The sequence below is a fragment of the Opisthocomus hoazin genome, chromosome 3, assembly GCF_030867145.1.
Source record: "Opisthocomus hoazin isolate bOpiHoa1 chromosome 3, bOpiHoa1.hap1, whole genome shotgun sequence".
Lineage (NCBI taxonomy): Eukaryota > Metazoa > Chordata > Aves > Opisthocomiformes > Opisthocomidae > Opisthocomus > Opisthocomus hoazin.
In genome coordinates this window covers 13,100,308-13,116,291 of record NC_134416.1, presented here as the reverse complement: position 1 = coordinate 13,116,291, position 15,984 = coordinate 13,100,308, and positions in this window count along the sequence as shown.

The following is a 15,984-nucleotide window of genomic DNA, read 5'->3' as shown; positions in this document are numbered from 1 at the left end:
TCTCTCACGTATTGTCACTCCTCTCTCCTGCTGCAATTTCACATTTTTTTTTCCCCCTTTTTAAGTATGTTATCCCAGAGGCGCTACCACCATGCTGAGCTTCGCCTTGGCCAGCAGTAAGTCTGTCTTGGAGCTGGCTGGCATTGGCTGTATCGGACACAGGGGAACCTTCTAGTAGCTTCTCAGAGAAGCCACCCCTGTATTTCCCCTGATACTAAAACCTTGCCATGCAAACCCAATACAGATGTCTATTTTCTGACTTTACCCCAAAATTTATGAGGCCTTTAGAATTAGAATTAGAATCAGAAAGATGAACACAACTTTTGTTCAATCTGGCCTATACGAGAAAATCAAAGACAAGACGAAAATGGCCATCTCAAGCCTCTGAGCTGAGCCTGTACTGTGAAAATGATTAGGATTTGACAAGTCCATTTTAGTTTGTTGCAATTTTTGCAGAGGAGGAAGGAGAGGGAGAGGGCAGTTAAGTGCTGCCAGATGACAAAGCAATAACCTACTGTAAGTTATACAGATGTTATAGTAAAAATCTGATATTAAACCCTCCTAAAAAATCTGCAGAAATATATGACTACCACACCTGAAACTCTGTCAGCCAAGACCCAGCAACATCTAAAGCTATGAGAGACAAAATTGGGATGTGAAAGTTATTAAATATCCTTGGTTTTGAGATATGCAAGAACTAGCTATAATGCCCTGTTAAGGAAGAGGTGGATGCTTTATAAATCATCCTGTGATACAGGAAAAAGGAAAAGAGGTGAGAATACATAGGTGGCACTTTCTTATGGTGGTTATAAAAGACTAGATTCAATAGTGTCCCCCCTGACCAAGGATAGTCCTATGGTGTGATCTGCTTATCAGCTCTGCTGTTTTACCAAGGTTGCATAGAAGATGAGAGATGCCTGCATGAACCAAGGCAGACCCGAGGCCAGCAATTAAATTGGTGTGATATGCTGTACAAATGAGATGGATCTCTTACTGTGTATGATAGAAGAAAAATAAATATATATACAGAAGAGGGAAAATGGATTTTGGACAACTAAGACATTTCCTGCATTTCTTGTGGTATGTTCTATTGATCTAATAGACTTTCAGCATCGGTTTACTAAATGTAAGACAAGCAAAACTGAAGTCTAAACAGTTTTAATCTGGAGGATTTTTTTTTCTTTTTCAGATTTAAGTAGTTTTAGGTCTTTACCTTAATTACAACACCACGATTCTGTAGGTTTGGTTATAACTTTCTGATACAATTTCTCATTCAGACCACTTGAGATTCAAGACTTTTGCTTTATATACATTTGAAATGACTGTGGCAGAAGAAATGTAAATAAGAAAGAAATCCAAATCAACAATTTTTTGAGAAAATAACCATATTTATATAGCAGTAAATATTTAAAACAGTAGTATGTTCTCCATAGACGTAAAGCATGAAATAATATTTTTTACTTTACATAAAGGTGGAGTTTTTTTCTACCTTCAATTTATAGCAGCTCCATTGACTTCAATAAATTGCTCTTGGTTTGCACTGAAGTAACTTAGAGCAAAATTTGACCCAGGGATTTCAACATTTCTTTCAAATCTAAATTTGTAATAAACAACAAAAACTTCTTAATGATGAATTGTTTTGTTGCTAGGCAGTCTGGTCCTGATGGGCTGTTAAAGTTTGATTTACTCTGCTGCTTCGTGACCTTTTTCTCTGACAACTCATTTTTTATGATTATTTATTTATATTATAGAAGCGCATAAAGGCTTCTGATGTGACCGGGGCTTTAGTGTGTTCTTAGGCACAGTCAAAACATGCATAAAGAAAATCTCCTTATTCTGAAAACTTCTTCATATATGTAGTGGGCACAGTCTCTTAGGGAGCTGAGTGAAATAGAGGACTGAGCTTTAGCTCCCCTGCATTGCATTTCCCAGTGTGCCACGTACTCTGCACAGTGTGGGAGGGCTGCATGCACTTGGCAGCCATCCATCGCACAGCTACCCATGCCACAGAGACACAGTGAGTTAGAGGGGTTGGAAAGCAAAGCTTTTATCTGATCTTACTGAGCAAGACAGAAAGGAAGGGCATAAGACTCTCATCTCTCCAATGTCCTCTACACAATTATTGTGTGCATAGCAGAATTAGTTAAATTAATTAAACCCAAAGAATTTAGTTCACATAGCTAAATAGTTCAAAAGTTATTGGGAGAGAGGGAACAAAACCACTCACAGCCACACATACTTAGTGCTAGGGAGATGATGTTAGCCTGAAAACTTTTTGGCATGGATGTTCTTCCATTGTCTGCCACGAACTTCAGTGACAAGGAGACATGGCCAGTGAGTCACAACCCAGAAGTCTGTAACCTTTGAGGTTATAGCTGACAGCTACTTACTGCAGAGATGTTTGTGAGTACTGGAGATCAGGCATGGATACGAAAAAAAAAGAAAAAGAATAACTGCTGTGCAATATTTATTTTGAGAACAGAACAAGCACACAAGTATTGATTTCCCAAAATGGTACAAGACAAAAGGTCATATTTTCATTCCTCAAAACCCTGGTGCCTCAGTAAGGTTCTGTGAAGCTATTTCACTCAAGGTATTTGTGTTTTGTTAGCCAAATGTCATTGCCTCATATCCCAAAGGGCCCACGCTGCAAATGGCATATGAAAATTGATTGCTGAATTTCTGCCTGGCTCACAGGGCTCTGTGGACAGTATTGTGCTTTCCCATCAGCCGCACTGAAATGGCCACCCCGAAGGAAGAGTGAAAATGGTCAGTCGCTGCACATGCCACACCAGTTCATTGCAACACGAGCTTGAGTTACAGGCATGGCAGAAAGGGAGCTCTCCACCCACCCCTGCTAAGCACAGATACAACCATTACAGCAGGGGAGAAAATCTGACAGGCTAATTCAGTACAAAATTTGGTACAGAAAATCTCACTCTCTTCAGTACTCTGCCTTTTTACACAACGTGTCTTGCTTTTAGACTAGCTTCTGAGGTGTTAAATAAGAGTAGTGTAGCAGAGCGGAGGCCAGTGCATCCAGACCTGTCAAGACTTTTCTCTGCTTTCTCTTTTCTTTGGCTCAACTTTCAAAGCAGACTTGCTGTTCACAACAGAGCATGACAATCCAAAACTGCGCAAGCACCTGGAAGTGTGAATCTCAGCTAGAAGGCTTAGCTTTGCCTCACCTGACACTCCACTTGTGATACTGAAAAACAAGAGTTTGCTCTTAATCTTACTTAAGATGGTATAAATCAGAGCTTATTCCACTGAGGTCAATAGCTGTAAAGCTGATCCGAGTGATGAATATCTAGCTCCCAAATTTCAATGAAACAAGTTGGGCTAGTAACTGAATAGGTTAGTGCTCTGAGTGACAAGCGCTGGAAAAGACACAGAATGAACCCATGGCTTGCTTCTAAGAACAATGATTTTTCCCTCTTGGCTTTGTCCACTATTTCCCTTTTTGAAGCTTTGTCTTCTATACCAGTTTCTTATTTCTTTCCCCTGACTCATTCCCACCTTTGTTCAGGACACAGTTTAGCTGTCTTGTGTGCAGAGATTTTGTATTTTGGACTCAGGTTAGAGTTGCATATATATAAAATTGTTGACCATACTGGGCAAGATGCTCGTATAAAGTAACTCAGCTTGTACAGCGCAGACTTCTTCCTGCACAGGAATCAACCTGGGGTTAAACAGACACAAAAAGGCTTACTAGATCTATTGTATTTCTCCCCAAAAATCTTTTTTTTTCCCCTTGACTTTGACACTGCGTGCTCATCTGCCAGCCACTATGACCACTTTTCTCATTCTGGGTAGGTCTGTGTTTGCAAGCAAAGGGACCAACTAAAGGCTAAATTTTCTGCAAGATCTTATCTGCTGGCTATGTCTACCCCTCACAGCCTCCTCCTATTTGTCAACCGCTTTCAGTAACCAGCTTTTTGATAGCCACAAACTTAAAATCTGCTCACACTTTTGTGCAGTACTCCATGTTTGTTCCAACCTCCCACCCCCCACCCCAGCCTTTGTATCCAAGAAGGCATGCCAGCCACAAAGACCCTGGTATTGCCTCCTCCCTGCCAGTCATGCCATGTGATTCCTGTTGAGTGATTGTGATCATGGGGTCAGGATTATTACTTCTCTATTTTCACCTTCTAGATACATCCCGTGATTCCTTTCTCAAGTGGAACATTTCAAGACAGCACAGTAAGATATGGCAAAGACTGCAGAGAAGAATGGTCTGACAAAGATAACATGAAGAGAGGTTTTGAGGTGAGGAAAAGGTAATTAAGGTCAACGGTACAATTACCTCCATGTAGAGGTATTAAGACTGGGCACTACCTTCATCCTATGTCCAAATTCTCTCCAATATGCACAGACACACTAACATACATTTCTCTACCTGCTTGCTGAGCCAGGCAGCTTTGTAAGCAGGGAGAGGCTGGTACAGGACACTTTACTGTGAGGCATTACCCATTCTAATGGATCCACTGTGAGCTGGTCTCATCACCATGGGCACATTGCAAATACAACCTGGATGTTTCCTTCTAGTAGCCTCGGCTTGGGTCTTTCCCCCTTATTACTGAATAACTTAATGCAGGAATTGTACATACTTTTACCTCTTCCTCTCAAATGAAATTCAAGTTTTCTCCATCTCCCCCACAGGCACAAAGAGCACTTCCATGCCTTCCATGTGAACCCTGGGAGCTCTCAAAGATGTGTTTGCATTAATTCCCACTCTTTTGATTGTGAGAAACTCTTCTGTTACCTGTATGCTTTTACCTTCCTTTACTCTCATGAATACCCCAGATGAGCCTCACTGTGGTTTCATATTTGAAGGCAATAGGACTTGTAGAATTAAATAGATGCATAGGACTTTTTTGCCTCAGTCTTCAACAGCAAGTTCTCTAGCCACACCGTCCAAATTGCAGAAGGCAAAGGTGGGGATTAGGAGAATAAAGAACTGCCCACTGTAGAAGACCAGGTTCGAGACGGCCTAAGGAACCTGAAGGAGCACAAGTCCATGGGGCCTGATGAGATGCATCCGTGGCTCCTGAGGGAACTGGCAGATGAAGTTGCCAAACCACTCTCCATCATATTTGAGAGGTCGTGGCGGTCTGGGCAGGTCCCCACCAGCTGAAGAAGGGTCAACATCACCCCCAATTTTAAAAAGGGAAAAAAGGAAGACCTGGGGAACTACAAGCCAGTCAGCCTCACCTCTGTGCCTGGCAAGATGGTGGAGCAGATCCTCCTCGAAACCATGCTAAGGTACATAGATAACAAGGAGGTGACTGGGGACAGCCAACATGGCTTCACCAAGGGCAAATCATGCCTGACCAACTTGGTATCCTTCTATGATGGGGTTACAGCATTGGTGGACAAAGGATGGGTCACTGACATAGTCTACCTGGACTTGTGCAAGGCATTCGACACTGTCCTGCATGATGTCCTTGTCTCTAAGTTGGAAGGACATGGATTTGACAGATGAACCACTCGTTGGATAAGGAACCAGCTCGATGGATGCACACAAAGAGTTACAGTCAATGGCTTGATGTCCAGGTGGAGACCAGTGACGAGTGGTGTGCCTCAGGGGTCAGTACTGGGGTCGGTGCTGTTTAAGATCTTTGTTGGTGACATGGACAGTGGGACTGAAAGCATCTTCAGCAAGTTTGCCGATGACACCAAGCTGTGTGGTGTGGTTGACACGCTGGAGAGAAGGGATGCCATTCAGAGGGACCTTGACAGGCTGGAGAGGTGGGCCTGCATGAGCCACATGAAGATCAACAAGGCCAAGAGCAAGGTCCTGCGCGTGGGTCGGGGCAATCCCAAAAAAAAATACAGGCTGGGCGGAGAGTGGCTTGAGAGCAGCCCTGAGGAGAAGGACTTGGGGGTACTGCTGGATGAGAAGCTCAGCATGAGCCGGCAATGCGTGCTTGCAGGACAGAAAGCCAGCCGTATCCTGGGCTGCATCAAGAGAAGCGTGGCCAGCAGGTCGAGGGAGGCGATTCTGCCCCTCTACTCTTCTCTGGTGAGACCCCACCTGGAGTCCTGCGTCCAGCTCTGGAGCCCCCAACATAAGAAGGACATGGAAGTGTTGGAGCGGGTCCAGAGGAGGGCCATGAAGATGATCAGAGGACTGGAGTACCTCTCCTGTGAGGACAGACTGAGGGAGTTGGGACTGTTCATCCTGGAGAAGAGAAGGCTCTGGGGTGACCTTAGAGCAGCCTTCCAGTACCTGAAGGGGCCTACAGGAAGGATGGAGAGGGACTTTTCACAAGGCTGTGTAGTGATAGGACAAGGGGGAACATCTGTAAACTAAAAGAGGGCAGGTTTAGATTAGATATTAGGAAGAAATTCTTCACCATGAGGGTGGTGAAACACTGCCACAGGTTGCCCAGAGAAGCTGTGGCTGCCCCCTCCCTGGCAGTGTTCAAGGCCAGGTTGGATCTAGTGGAAGATGTCCCTGCTCATGGCAGGGGGGTTGGAACGAGTTGATCTTTAAGGTCCCTTCTAACCCTTACCATTCTGTGATTCTATGATTCTATGAGCACACAGGATTTGAGCCAAGGCTGGATGCCACTGTTATGCAGATCCCTACACAGAGAAGGGGTAGGGATGCACAATATGTAACTTTTAAAAATACGTGGGATCCTTAGGTCAACCTGTCTGTTTATTCCAATTCCATGCATTACACAATCAATCACTAAATTACTCTATGGACTTTCAATAAAGTTGTAAACATATACATCATGACATACAAAGGGGAAGACAGAATAACTGACTGTGTTCAACATGAAGTTCTCTGGAGAGGACACTTCTAAGGTCACTTGCATCAGATGTAAACAAAAAGCTGCATCTTTGCAACAGCCCGTGAGTAGGGGCTTCGAAGGTATGGGATAAAAAGGCCCTGTGTGCTTTTGATGTCCACTGGATTTTGCATTTTTGGAGTCAAGCATAATTTAACCCACCTTCGGGGCACTGTGCTGCTCTCCTTGAAGATAATGGGGACACTCTTTTAGCACGTTGGAGGAAGAGCATGCCTTTTATTTATGATAGCCAACCATGAAAATGCTTCAGTGCCACCACTCATCAGCAAGAAAGGGAGTCCAGAAAGATGGGACTCAGTATAGTCTGAAGGTGCCTAAAAGAATTTTTGTTTCAATCAAATACTTCATCTATCCCCATAAGCTGCCTAATGTTCAATGATAGTTTTGTGAATGGTGTATTTATAACACCTGCATTGCATAAGCTGTGATGTCAGTATCTCATTTTGAAAACCTTGACTTCTCTGTTAGTACAAAGCAAGATGATTAAAAGACTTTTGACTGAATCTTTCTTCACATACGATGTTAAAAGATTTCAGCCCTTATCTTTGCCAGTTACAACATGAGAAAGACAAGGATTAGATGACTAATGAGCATTTAGGTCTGTAAAAGAATCCATTTTTATCATGTGACAGTACCTGAAACGTTGATGTTCCAGTAGTGTTATTTCAACATGATGAAGTAATGCAGAATATCTGTTCCATACTTTCATCTCTTGAGCATCTCTTAAAGAAAGTGAAGAATGAGAGACTAAAAATGTATGTATTATCAACATGACTGTATGAGGAACCTCAGAAAAGAAGAATGAAAGTCAAGTGTTGAAAGCCTGGTGATGTTTCTTTTATCCTCTTCTTGCATGAGTCATGTAAACCTCTGTTGTTTCTTCATCCTCCATGTATTGATTTATTATTTGATAGTTTTCATGAAATTCAAAATATCCTTGGATGCTGCTTTAATGCTTGCATTCTTAAATCTAATTTTTGAACATCAGTCTAGACATCTTGGCTTCTTCCACCGCAGATTAAAATTTTAATTAATAGATTTTTAATGAAGACTCTGAAAGAAGAAAAAAAAAAGAGAGAGAAAAAATCTAATCCATTGTCTTCATACAGAACAAACAGGCAAAGACAAAAACAATGATTGGGAGAAATAAAAAAAAGAGAAATAAAAATGATCTCAATTGCTGATTAACAAACAATTATAAATGTTTATTTTTCAGTACGGAGTAAAAAGAAAAGAATGACTGCTTTGCAGCATTAGCCCTGGTGGTGGCAAGACAATGCTCAAACTAGGATCAACTTAAGCAGATTGCTCAAAGCCATGTCCAGTTGGGTTAGAAGTATATCCAAGGATGGAGACTCCACAATCTTTTTGACCAATCTGCTCCAGTATTTGACCACTCTCACAGTAAAAAAGCTTTATCTTGCTTGTAAGTGAAATTTCCTGTGTTGATATTAGAGTTTGTGCCCACTGCCTCTTGTTCTGTCTGCGGGCAAGTCTGAGAAGAGCCTGGCTCTGTCTTCCATACTGCCTCCCATCAGGTATTTATGCACTTTGATGTGATCCTCCAAGCCCTGTCTTCTCCAGGCTGAAAAGTCCCAGCTCTCTTAGCCTTTCCTTGTACATCAGATGCTCCAGTCCCTTAGTCATCATTGTGACTCTTTGCTGGACTCACTCCAGTATGTCCATCACTCTTGCACTGGGGAGCCCAGTACTGGACCTGGACGCAGTCCTGCACCTGGTCAACGTAGTCGATACAAATTTCTTACCAAATTCTATTCTTATTTCTCTATGATACTGTTTTCTAGTCTCTGTATGTGAGGGTGTGTGTATCTGCTTGCTAGTGAGCTTCAAGCCAGGCTAGCCAGCAAGTAGAAGACCACCATGTGGAACGACCCAGGCTCGAGTTGGTGACAAATAAATCTGGTGGACAACAGGTTGACCATGAGTCAGAAGTGTGCCCTGGCTGCCAAGAAAGCTAATAGGATCCTGGCATGCATTAAGAGGAGTGTGGCCAGTAGGTCGAGGGAGGTTCTCCTTCCCCTCTACACTGCCCTAGTGAGGCCTCATCTGGAGTACTCTGTCCAGTTCTGGGCTCCCCAGTTCAAGAAAGATGAGGAGCTGCTGGAGAGAGTCCAGCGGAGGGCTATGAGGATGATGAGGGGACTGGAGCATCCGTCCTATGAGGAGAGGCTGAGGGAGCTGGGCTTGTTTAGCCTGAAGAAGAGAAGGCTGCAAGGGGACCTAATAAATACCTACAAATATCTGAAGGGTGGGTGTCAGGAGGATGGGGCCAGACTCTTTTCAGTAGTGCCCAGCAACAGGACAAGGGGCAACAGGCTCAAATGGAAGCATAGGAAGTTCCGTCTGAACATGAGGAAGAACTTCTTCCCTCTGAGGGTGACGGAGCCCTGGAACAGGCTGCCCAGGGAGGTTGTGGAGTCTCCTTCTCTGGAGATATTCAATATCCGCCTGGATGCCGTCCTGTGCAGCCTACTGTAGGTGACCCTGCTTCGGCAGGGGGGTTGGACTAGATGACCCACAGAGATCCCTTCCAACCCCTGCCATTCTATGATTCTGTGATTCTGTGATTCTGTGATTCTGTGATTCTGTGATTCTGTAAAGGGGCCTAGGGTCCAGACCTGGACCGAGGATGAACTGAAAGCCCATGCTAATATTCAAGACAGCTGTGAATGTGATGTGTTTATTAATACAGAGAATGAGCGTGTATGCATGTCTGTTGGTGGGTCTCTGTAGTTTGACATTTGCATCTCACTTATAGGAGCAGCAGGCTCAGATGGAAATCCCAGCTAAAGTGTAAAGATCTGAAGGCAACAAGAAAACTATTGCAAGAGAACATGAGTCCTGACATAACCTGGTGAAAGACATGACAAGGCTGGCTATGTGAGACGAGGGAATATTTTAGGTTGTGAGAGTGGGCTGGGGACAAAAGACCTTTTAAAACAAATTTGATAAATATTTGAGAAATGCTTCGATTTCTGCTAGACAGGTCTGAGTTTGGAAAATAGGTCCTCCTATGAAGAAAAGTACTAAAATTATGATATGCTAAATATCAGTGATCTTAAGCAGTGATCTGGTGAACTGACTTACAGGTGCACATGTTCTGCATGTTCTGAATAATTTCAGAAATTATAATATCTTTTATGACCACTTAACTTCTTTTCAACAAGAAACTCCACCACAAACCTTCATTCTCAGGTCCCAAAAGAACTGATCAACAAGTTTTTTTTTTCCCCTTTCCCCTTTCATTCCTTATGTCTTGCTCTGTAGACGTTCACCTTTTAAGCTTTCCCAATACCTAGACTGACAATAGACTACTAACACCAAAAAGTCCATGGAATGTGGAATGTGGAAAGAGGGACAGGCCACTTGGGAAGAGTACAGAAAAGTGGTGAGAGCGTGCAGGGATGCGACGAGGAAGGCCAAGGCTCACCTGGAATTGAAGCTGGCAAGGGATGTCAAAAACAACAAGAAGGGCTTCTTCAACTACATCAGCAGCAAAAGGAAGGCTAGGGACAACGTGGGGCCGCTGCTGAATGAGGCGGGTGTCCTGGTGACGGAGGATGTGGAGAAGGCAGACCTACTGAATGCCTTCTTTGCTTCAGACTTCAGTGCTAAGACTGGCCCTCAGGAATCCCAGGCCCCAGAGGTAAGAGAAGAAGCCTACAAAGAGGACGACTTTCCCTTGGTCGAAGAGGACTGTGTGAGGGATCACTTAAGTGATCTGGATGTCCACAAATCCATGGGCCCCCATGGAATGCACCCACGAGTGCTGAGAGAGCTGGCGGATGTCATTGCTGAGCCACTCTCCATCATCTTTGAGAGGTCCTGGAGGACAGGAGAGGTGCCCGAGGACTGGAGAAAGGCCAGTGTCACTCCAATCTTCAAAAAGGGCAAGAAGGAGGACCCAGGGAACTACAGGCTGGTCAGCCTCACCTCCATCCCGGGAAAGGTGATGGAGCAGCTTATCCTGGAGGCCATCATCAAGCAAGTGGAAGAAAAGAAGGTTATCAGGAGTAGTCAGCATGGATTCACCAAGGGGAAAATCATGCCTGACCAATCTAATAGATTTCTACGATGACATGACTGGCTGGGTAGACGAAGGGAGAGCCGTGGATGTTGTCTACCTTGACTTCAGCAAGGCTTTCAACACAGTCTCCCATGATATCCTCCTAGGGAAGCTGAGGAAGTGTGGGCTGGATGAGTGGTCGGTGAAGTGGATAGAGATCTGGCTGAATGGCAGAACTCAGAGGGTTGTCATCAGCGGCGCTGAGTCTAGTTGGAGGCTGGTAACAAGTGGTGTCCCCCAGGGGTCAGTACTGGGCCCAGCCTTGTTTAACTTCTTCATCAACGACCTGGATGAAGAGTTAGAATGTACCCTCAGCAAGTTTGCTGACGACACCAAACTGGGAGGTGTGGTAGATACACCAGAAGGCTGTGCTGCCATTCAGCGTGACCTGGATAGGCTGGAAAGTTGGGCAGAGAGGAACCTGATGAGGTTCAACAAAGGCAAATGCAGGGTCCTGCACCTGGGGAGGAACAACCTCATGCACCAGTACAGGCTTGGGGTGGACCTGCTGGAGAGCAGCCCTGCGGAGAGGGACCTGGGCATCCTGGTGGAGGACAGGTTGACCATGAGCCAGCAGTGTGCCCTGGCTGCCAAGAAAGCCAATGGGATCCTGGGATGCATCAAGAAGAGTGTGGCCAGCAGGACGAGGGAGGTTCTCCTTCCCCTCTACACTGCCCTGGTGAGGCCTCATCTGGAGTACTGTGTCCAGTTCTGGGCTCCCCACTTCAAGAAAGATGAAGAGCTACTGGAGAGAGTCCAGCGGAGGGCTACGAGGATGGTGAGGGGACTGGAGCATCTCCCCTACGAGGAGAGGTTGAGGGAGCTGGACTCATTCAGCCTGAAGAAGTGAAGGCTGCGAGGGGACCTAATAAATGCTTACAAATATCTGAAGGGTGGGTGTCAGGAGGATGGGGCCAAGCTCTTTTCAGTGGTGCCCAGTGACAGGACAAGGGGCAATGGGCACAAACTGAGGCACAGGAAGTTCCGTCTGAACACAAGGAAGAACTTCTTCCCTCTGAGGGTGACGGAGCCCTGGAACAGGCTGCCCAGGGAGGTTGTGGAGTCTCCTTCTCTGGAGATATTCAAGACCCGCCTGGACAAGGTCCTGTGCAGCCTGCTGTAGGTGACCCTGTTTCGGCAGGAGGGTTGGACTAGATGACCCACAGAGGTCCCTTCCAACCCCTACTATTCTGTGATTCTGTGATTCTATAAGACTGAAATAATTAAAAAAAATATTCTTGCCACATTATGTGTAACCAAAGCAAGAACACAAACTGTTATTTGAGGAACTAACTTGCTCCGGACCTTGCAAGTTCTCATGGTAAAACAGCAAGAGGTGGATCATCTCAGCCAAATGTATGACTAAGAATTAAGTATTTTATGCATGTTAGGTTCCTTTGGTAGTCCAAAAGGTGTCTGGCTTCACCTATCTTACATGCCACCTCAGGAAGAGGTGGATTCCCTCTGGAGGTAACTGGCTGTCTCCGCTAGTGAACACACTCCAGTGAATAACTTTTGGACAACTAAAATTCACCAAGATGGATCCTCTCATCAGACTCTGCATATTCATTCATGAGTGTGTGTCCACTTTCTTCAAACTTCTGTTACCGAATCTGCTAATTTTATTATCTAGTCATCCTTGTAGTTGGAAGGAAGTGTATCTGAACTGGTGCTGAAAGCTGTGGGATTAACTGAACAAGGTTTCCCCCTCTACCTCAATTATATCCTACAGTCTCTCTACAAATTCAGTTCTTGACAGAAAATGTGAGTGGTCTGAATGAATATCTGCTACCCTGAGGCAGTGACAGATTTTCTATAAATATGATAATTGCATCTTTTGCCCAATATATTCCCACAAAGGCATTGCTTGGACAATCTAGGTACAGTCTTGGTCCATGCTTTAAGAGAATGGGTACCCAGCTGGGGCAGCACATTTCTTCTGTCACTGTATCTGAAAATCCCACAGTCAGTTATGGCTCCTGCTGCAGGGTTAGTTGGTAATGGATGCTGACATTTGAAAAGAAATCATCCAGTAAAAAAGAAGCTGCTGTTCTTCCAATGATTAGGTCCCCATTCAAGGGGCAATGGGCACAAACTGAAGCACAGGAAGTTCCGTCTGAACATGAGGAAGAACTTCTTCACTCTGAGGGTGACGGAGCAGTGGAACAGGCTGCTCAGGGAGGTTGTGGATTCTCATTCTCTGGAGATATTCAAGACCCGCCTGGACAAGGTCCTCTACAGCCTGCCATAGGTGACCCTGCTTCGGCAGGAGGGTTGGACTAGATGATCCACAGAGGTCCCTTCCAACCCCTACTATTCTGTGATTCTGTGATTCTGTGATTCTGTCTGTAAGCCTAAAATGTGTAAAATTCAAGTAAACAGGACTAATTTCAGCCACATATCCTGCTGGAGAAACAAATTCAGTTTCAAGTAACACCAATGCTTCTCTTTGTGCCACACAGTATAATGTGAGAATTCAATCATTTGCAATACATTTCAAGTGGAAAAATCCGTAATGTATTATTTACTGAAGATTAGTATAATTGAATTCACTGTGTCTTCATACATGCTTTCAGATGTACTTTTCTGTAATTAGCCTGAAAGAAGAAACAGGTATGGTACTGTGAAAGGGAATCGGGTATCCCACCTGACCGTTTCAGCAAAAGTAGAAAGACTTTTTATGGGACTTCACCAACTGAGCAACAGCAATGTTTTGCTGACAGCAGCAGTGTGGATATCAGGAAATCCAAGTCTTTGTGAAGGTTGTAAGGTTATTCATAAACGACGGGAGAGATTCTTCTGTCTCCCATCCAAGTGCAGGATGCATGCGGAGTCTGTAGGAGCAGGGAGCAGCTGCAGCATGGGGGAGGTCCTCTGTATTTTGTCACACTTTTTTCTACCATCCAACACAACTGCATGAGCCAAATGTTTCTGATAGATTGGTTTTCTCTTTAACCTCACTGACAGTAATCATGTCGAAGATTAAATCTGCTCTGTAGAGAGTGACAGATGCAAGCAAGCTCTGCCTGCTCACTCAGCTCACCAAGGACAGCATGATCACAACAGTGCAATGCAAAACTCAGGTTAATATATGCTGTTAAAAGGGAAGGATGTATTAGCTGGGGCTTGGCTCCAGGCTGACAGCCAGTTTTGGCATGTGGGCTGGCTCATGTCTCCTGCTGTGGTCCAGGGGGCAGAGCAGGCTCCTGCCAGCTTGTAAGAAATCACGTGGACATATCCCACGCCACTTCTCTCTGGAGCTGGTGCAACCACCAGTAGTGCAGCCATTCCCAAGGAATTTGGAGTTGAAAGGGAGCAGGCAGTGCTTAGCAGGCTGGAAGGTTAAAGTATTGGTTAATTAAATTCCTTGTAGTTTTTCCCTTCATGATAATGCTAAATCCAGAGATAAGTTGTCCTGGCAACAGCTTTGGCTACTGTTCTTCCCACCCTTGCTTTATGCTTGTGGTTAAAGGCACTTGAGTATGTAAATCACCAGCTGATGCTGGTGGATTCGTTTATTTATTTCGCAGAAAGTAGTGCCCATATTAATTGATAATACAGTGCACTTTCATTTGTGTTTGAATAATAAAACAATGTACTCACTCTTCAGAGCTCAGTCTTTAGCCAACAACATATATTATTCATTGTTTCAAAATGTAATAAAGTTATATACTTAGTATCTGCTTTCCAATTAAACCTTATGAGTGAGGGTTGACTACAGTTATATTTTTTGGCTGTGCTTTTTAATTTTCTTCTAATACCTCTGTGGGAATTCAAGAGGCAGCTTCATGCATAATCATGTTGAGAGTTAAAATAGTGTAGTATATTTTATGGTCAAAATTTTACCACACAGATTTGTGGGACTATCAAATGTGGTGACTCAAAGTAGTTATTGAACATGCTTCATTTGATTTCTCCAGTAGGCTTCATCGTTTGCATTTTCAGATGAAGCCAATGGCACTGGAGATAAGTGGCCTGGTCTTATTTTGTTTGAGGAGTGTTGTCAATTGACTGGTTGAAAACTGTGGATCCTTGGTATCCCTGCAGATTTAGTCACATTTATTACTATTCTCACTATAATTTTTATTTTTGTTATTAGCCATGTTGCATGTTTACCAAAGATTCCTCAGGCACAAGTGAGATGTGCTACCATAGATTTATGTCCCTTGCTTTAGTTTGCTTCATTAATAGGTTGAGTTCTTTATAAAAATGATAATTTTAGTCAGAGACACTTCTTCTGGCAGGTGGGCACTGCAACTGATTAAAAGAGCTCCCCAGCGTAGGTTTGTGCAGGTGTTTTTACTCTCTCCTTTTCATTCTTCCCCTGATCAGGCTCATGGCAGACAAGACACTTTTGCATGTCTATGAGTCTATGTGGCTGAGACCTTGGAGACAGTGGTCACCCTCCGCACTGGAGGGGACAGTAGCCTCCTGCCAAAGGAATGGAGGGGCATGGCAGCAGGAACAGCAAATGACTGATTGCTTGGAGTGCTTGGGTTATTTAGAAAATACTCTAAGACAGCATATATACTTTCCTTCGGATGACACAAATATTCTTCTGTATTTAATGACTGGAGATGGAGCAGTGACTGTGTCCACAAATGGATTTTTTTTTCCTGTCTGAGGTCAGCAAGGACTTCCTCTATCCAGAATAGAAGTTGGTGACTGTAGTGGAAGAAAAGGTCAGAAGGACAAATGCAGATACCACATGTCATAATGAGTGAAGTGTTCCTGGATAAAGAAGTGGAGGGCGTACCAGTTTTGCAATGGTAAAATTCACATAAGGAAATTTCTACTGGTCAATTCAAGCAGATGTGTCAGTGTGTCAAGCAAGCATGCAGCACGGCTCAAAGCAGCATATAATGGGTGTGAAATAGAGATATCCAGATCTCCCAACGCTTAGCACTCTGTGTAGCTGTGTGAGTAGTGAAGGTACTTTCCTTTGATCACTCTATAGCCAATGCAGATGGAAAGAGATGCTCCTAAGAATCATCCTCCTAAGGATCACCATTTAGGTTCCTGAAACATTCCCTTAAGGGATTTCTCTTTTTCCTGTGGCTACAGAGAAAGCCT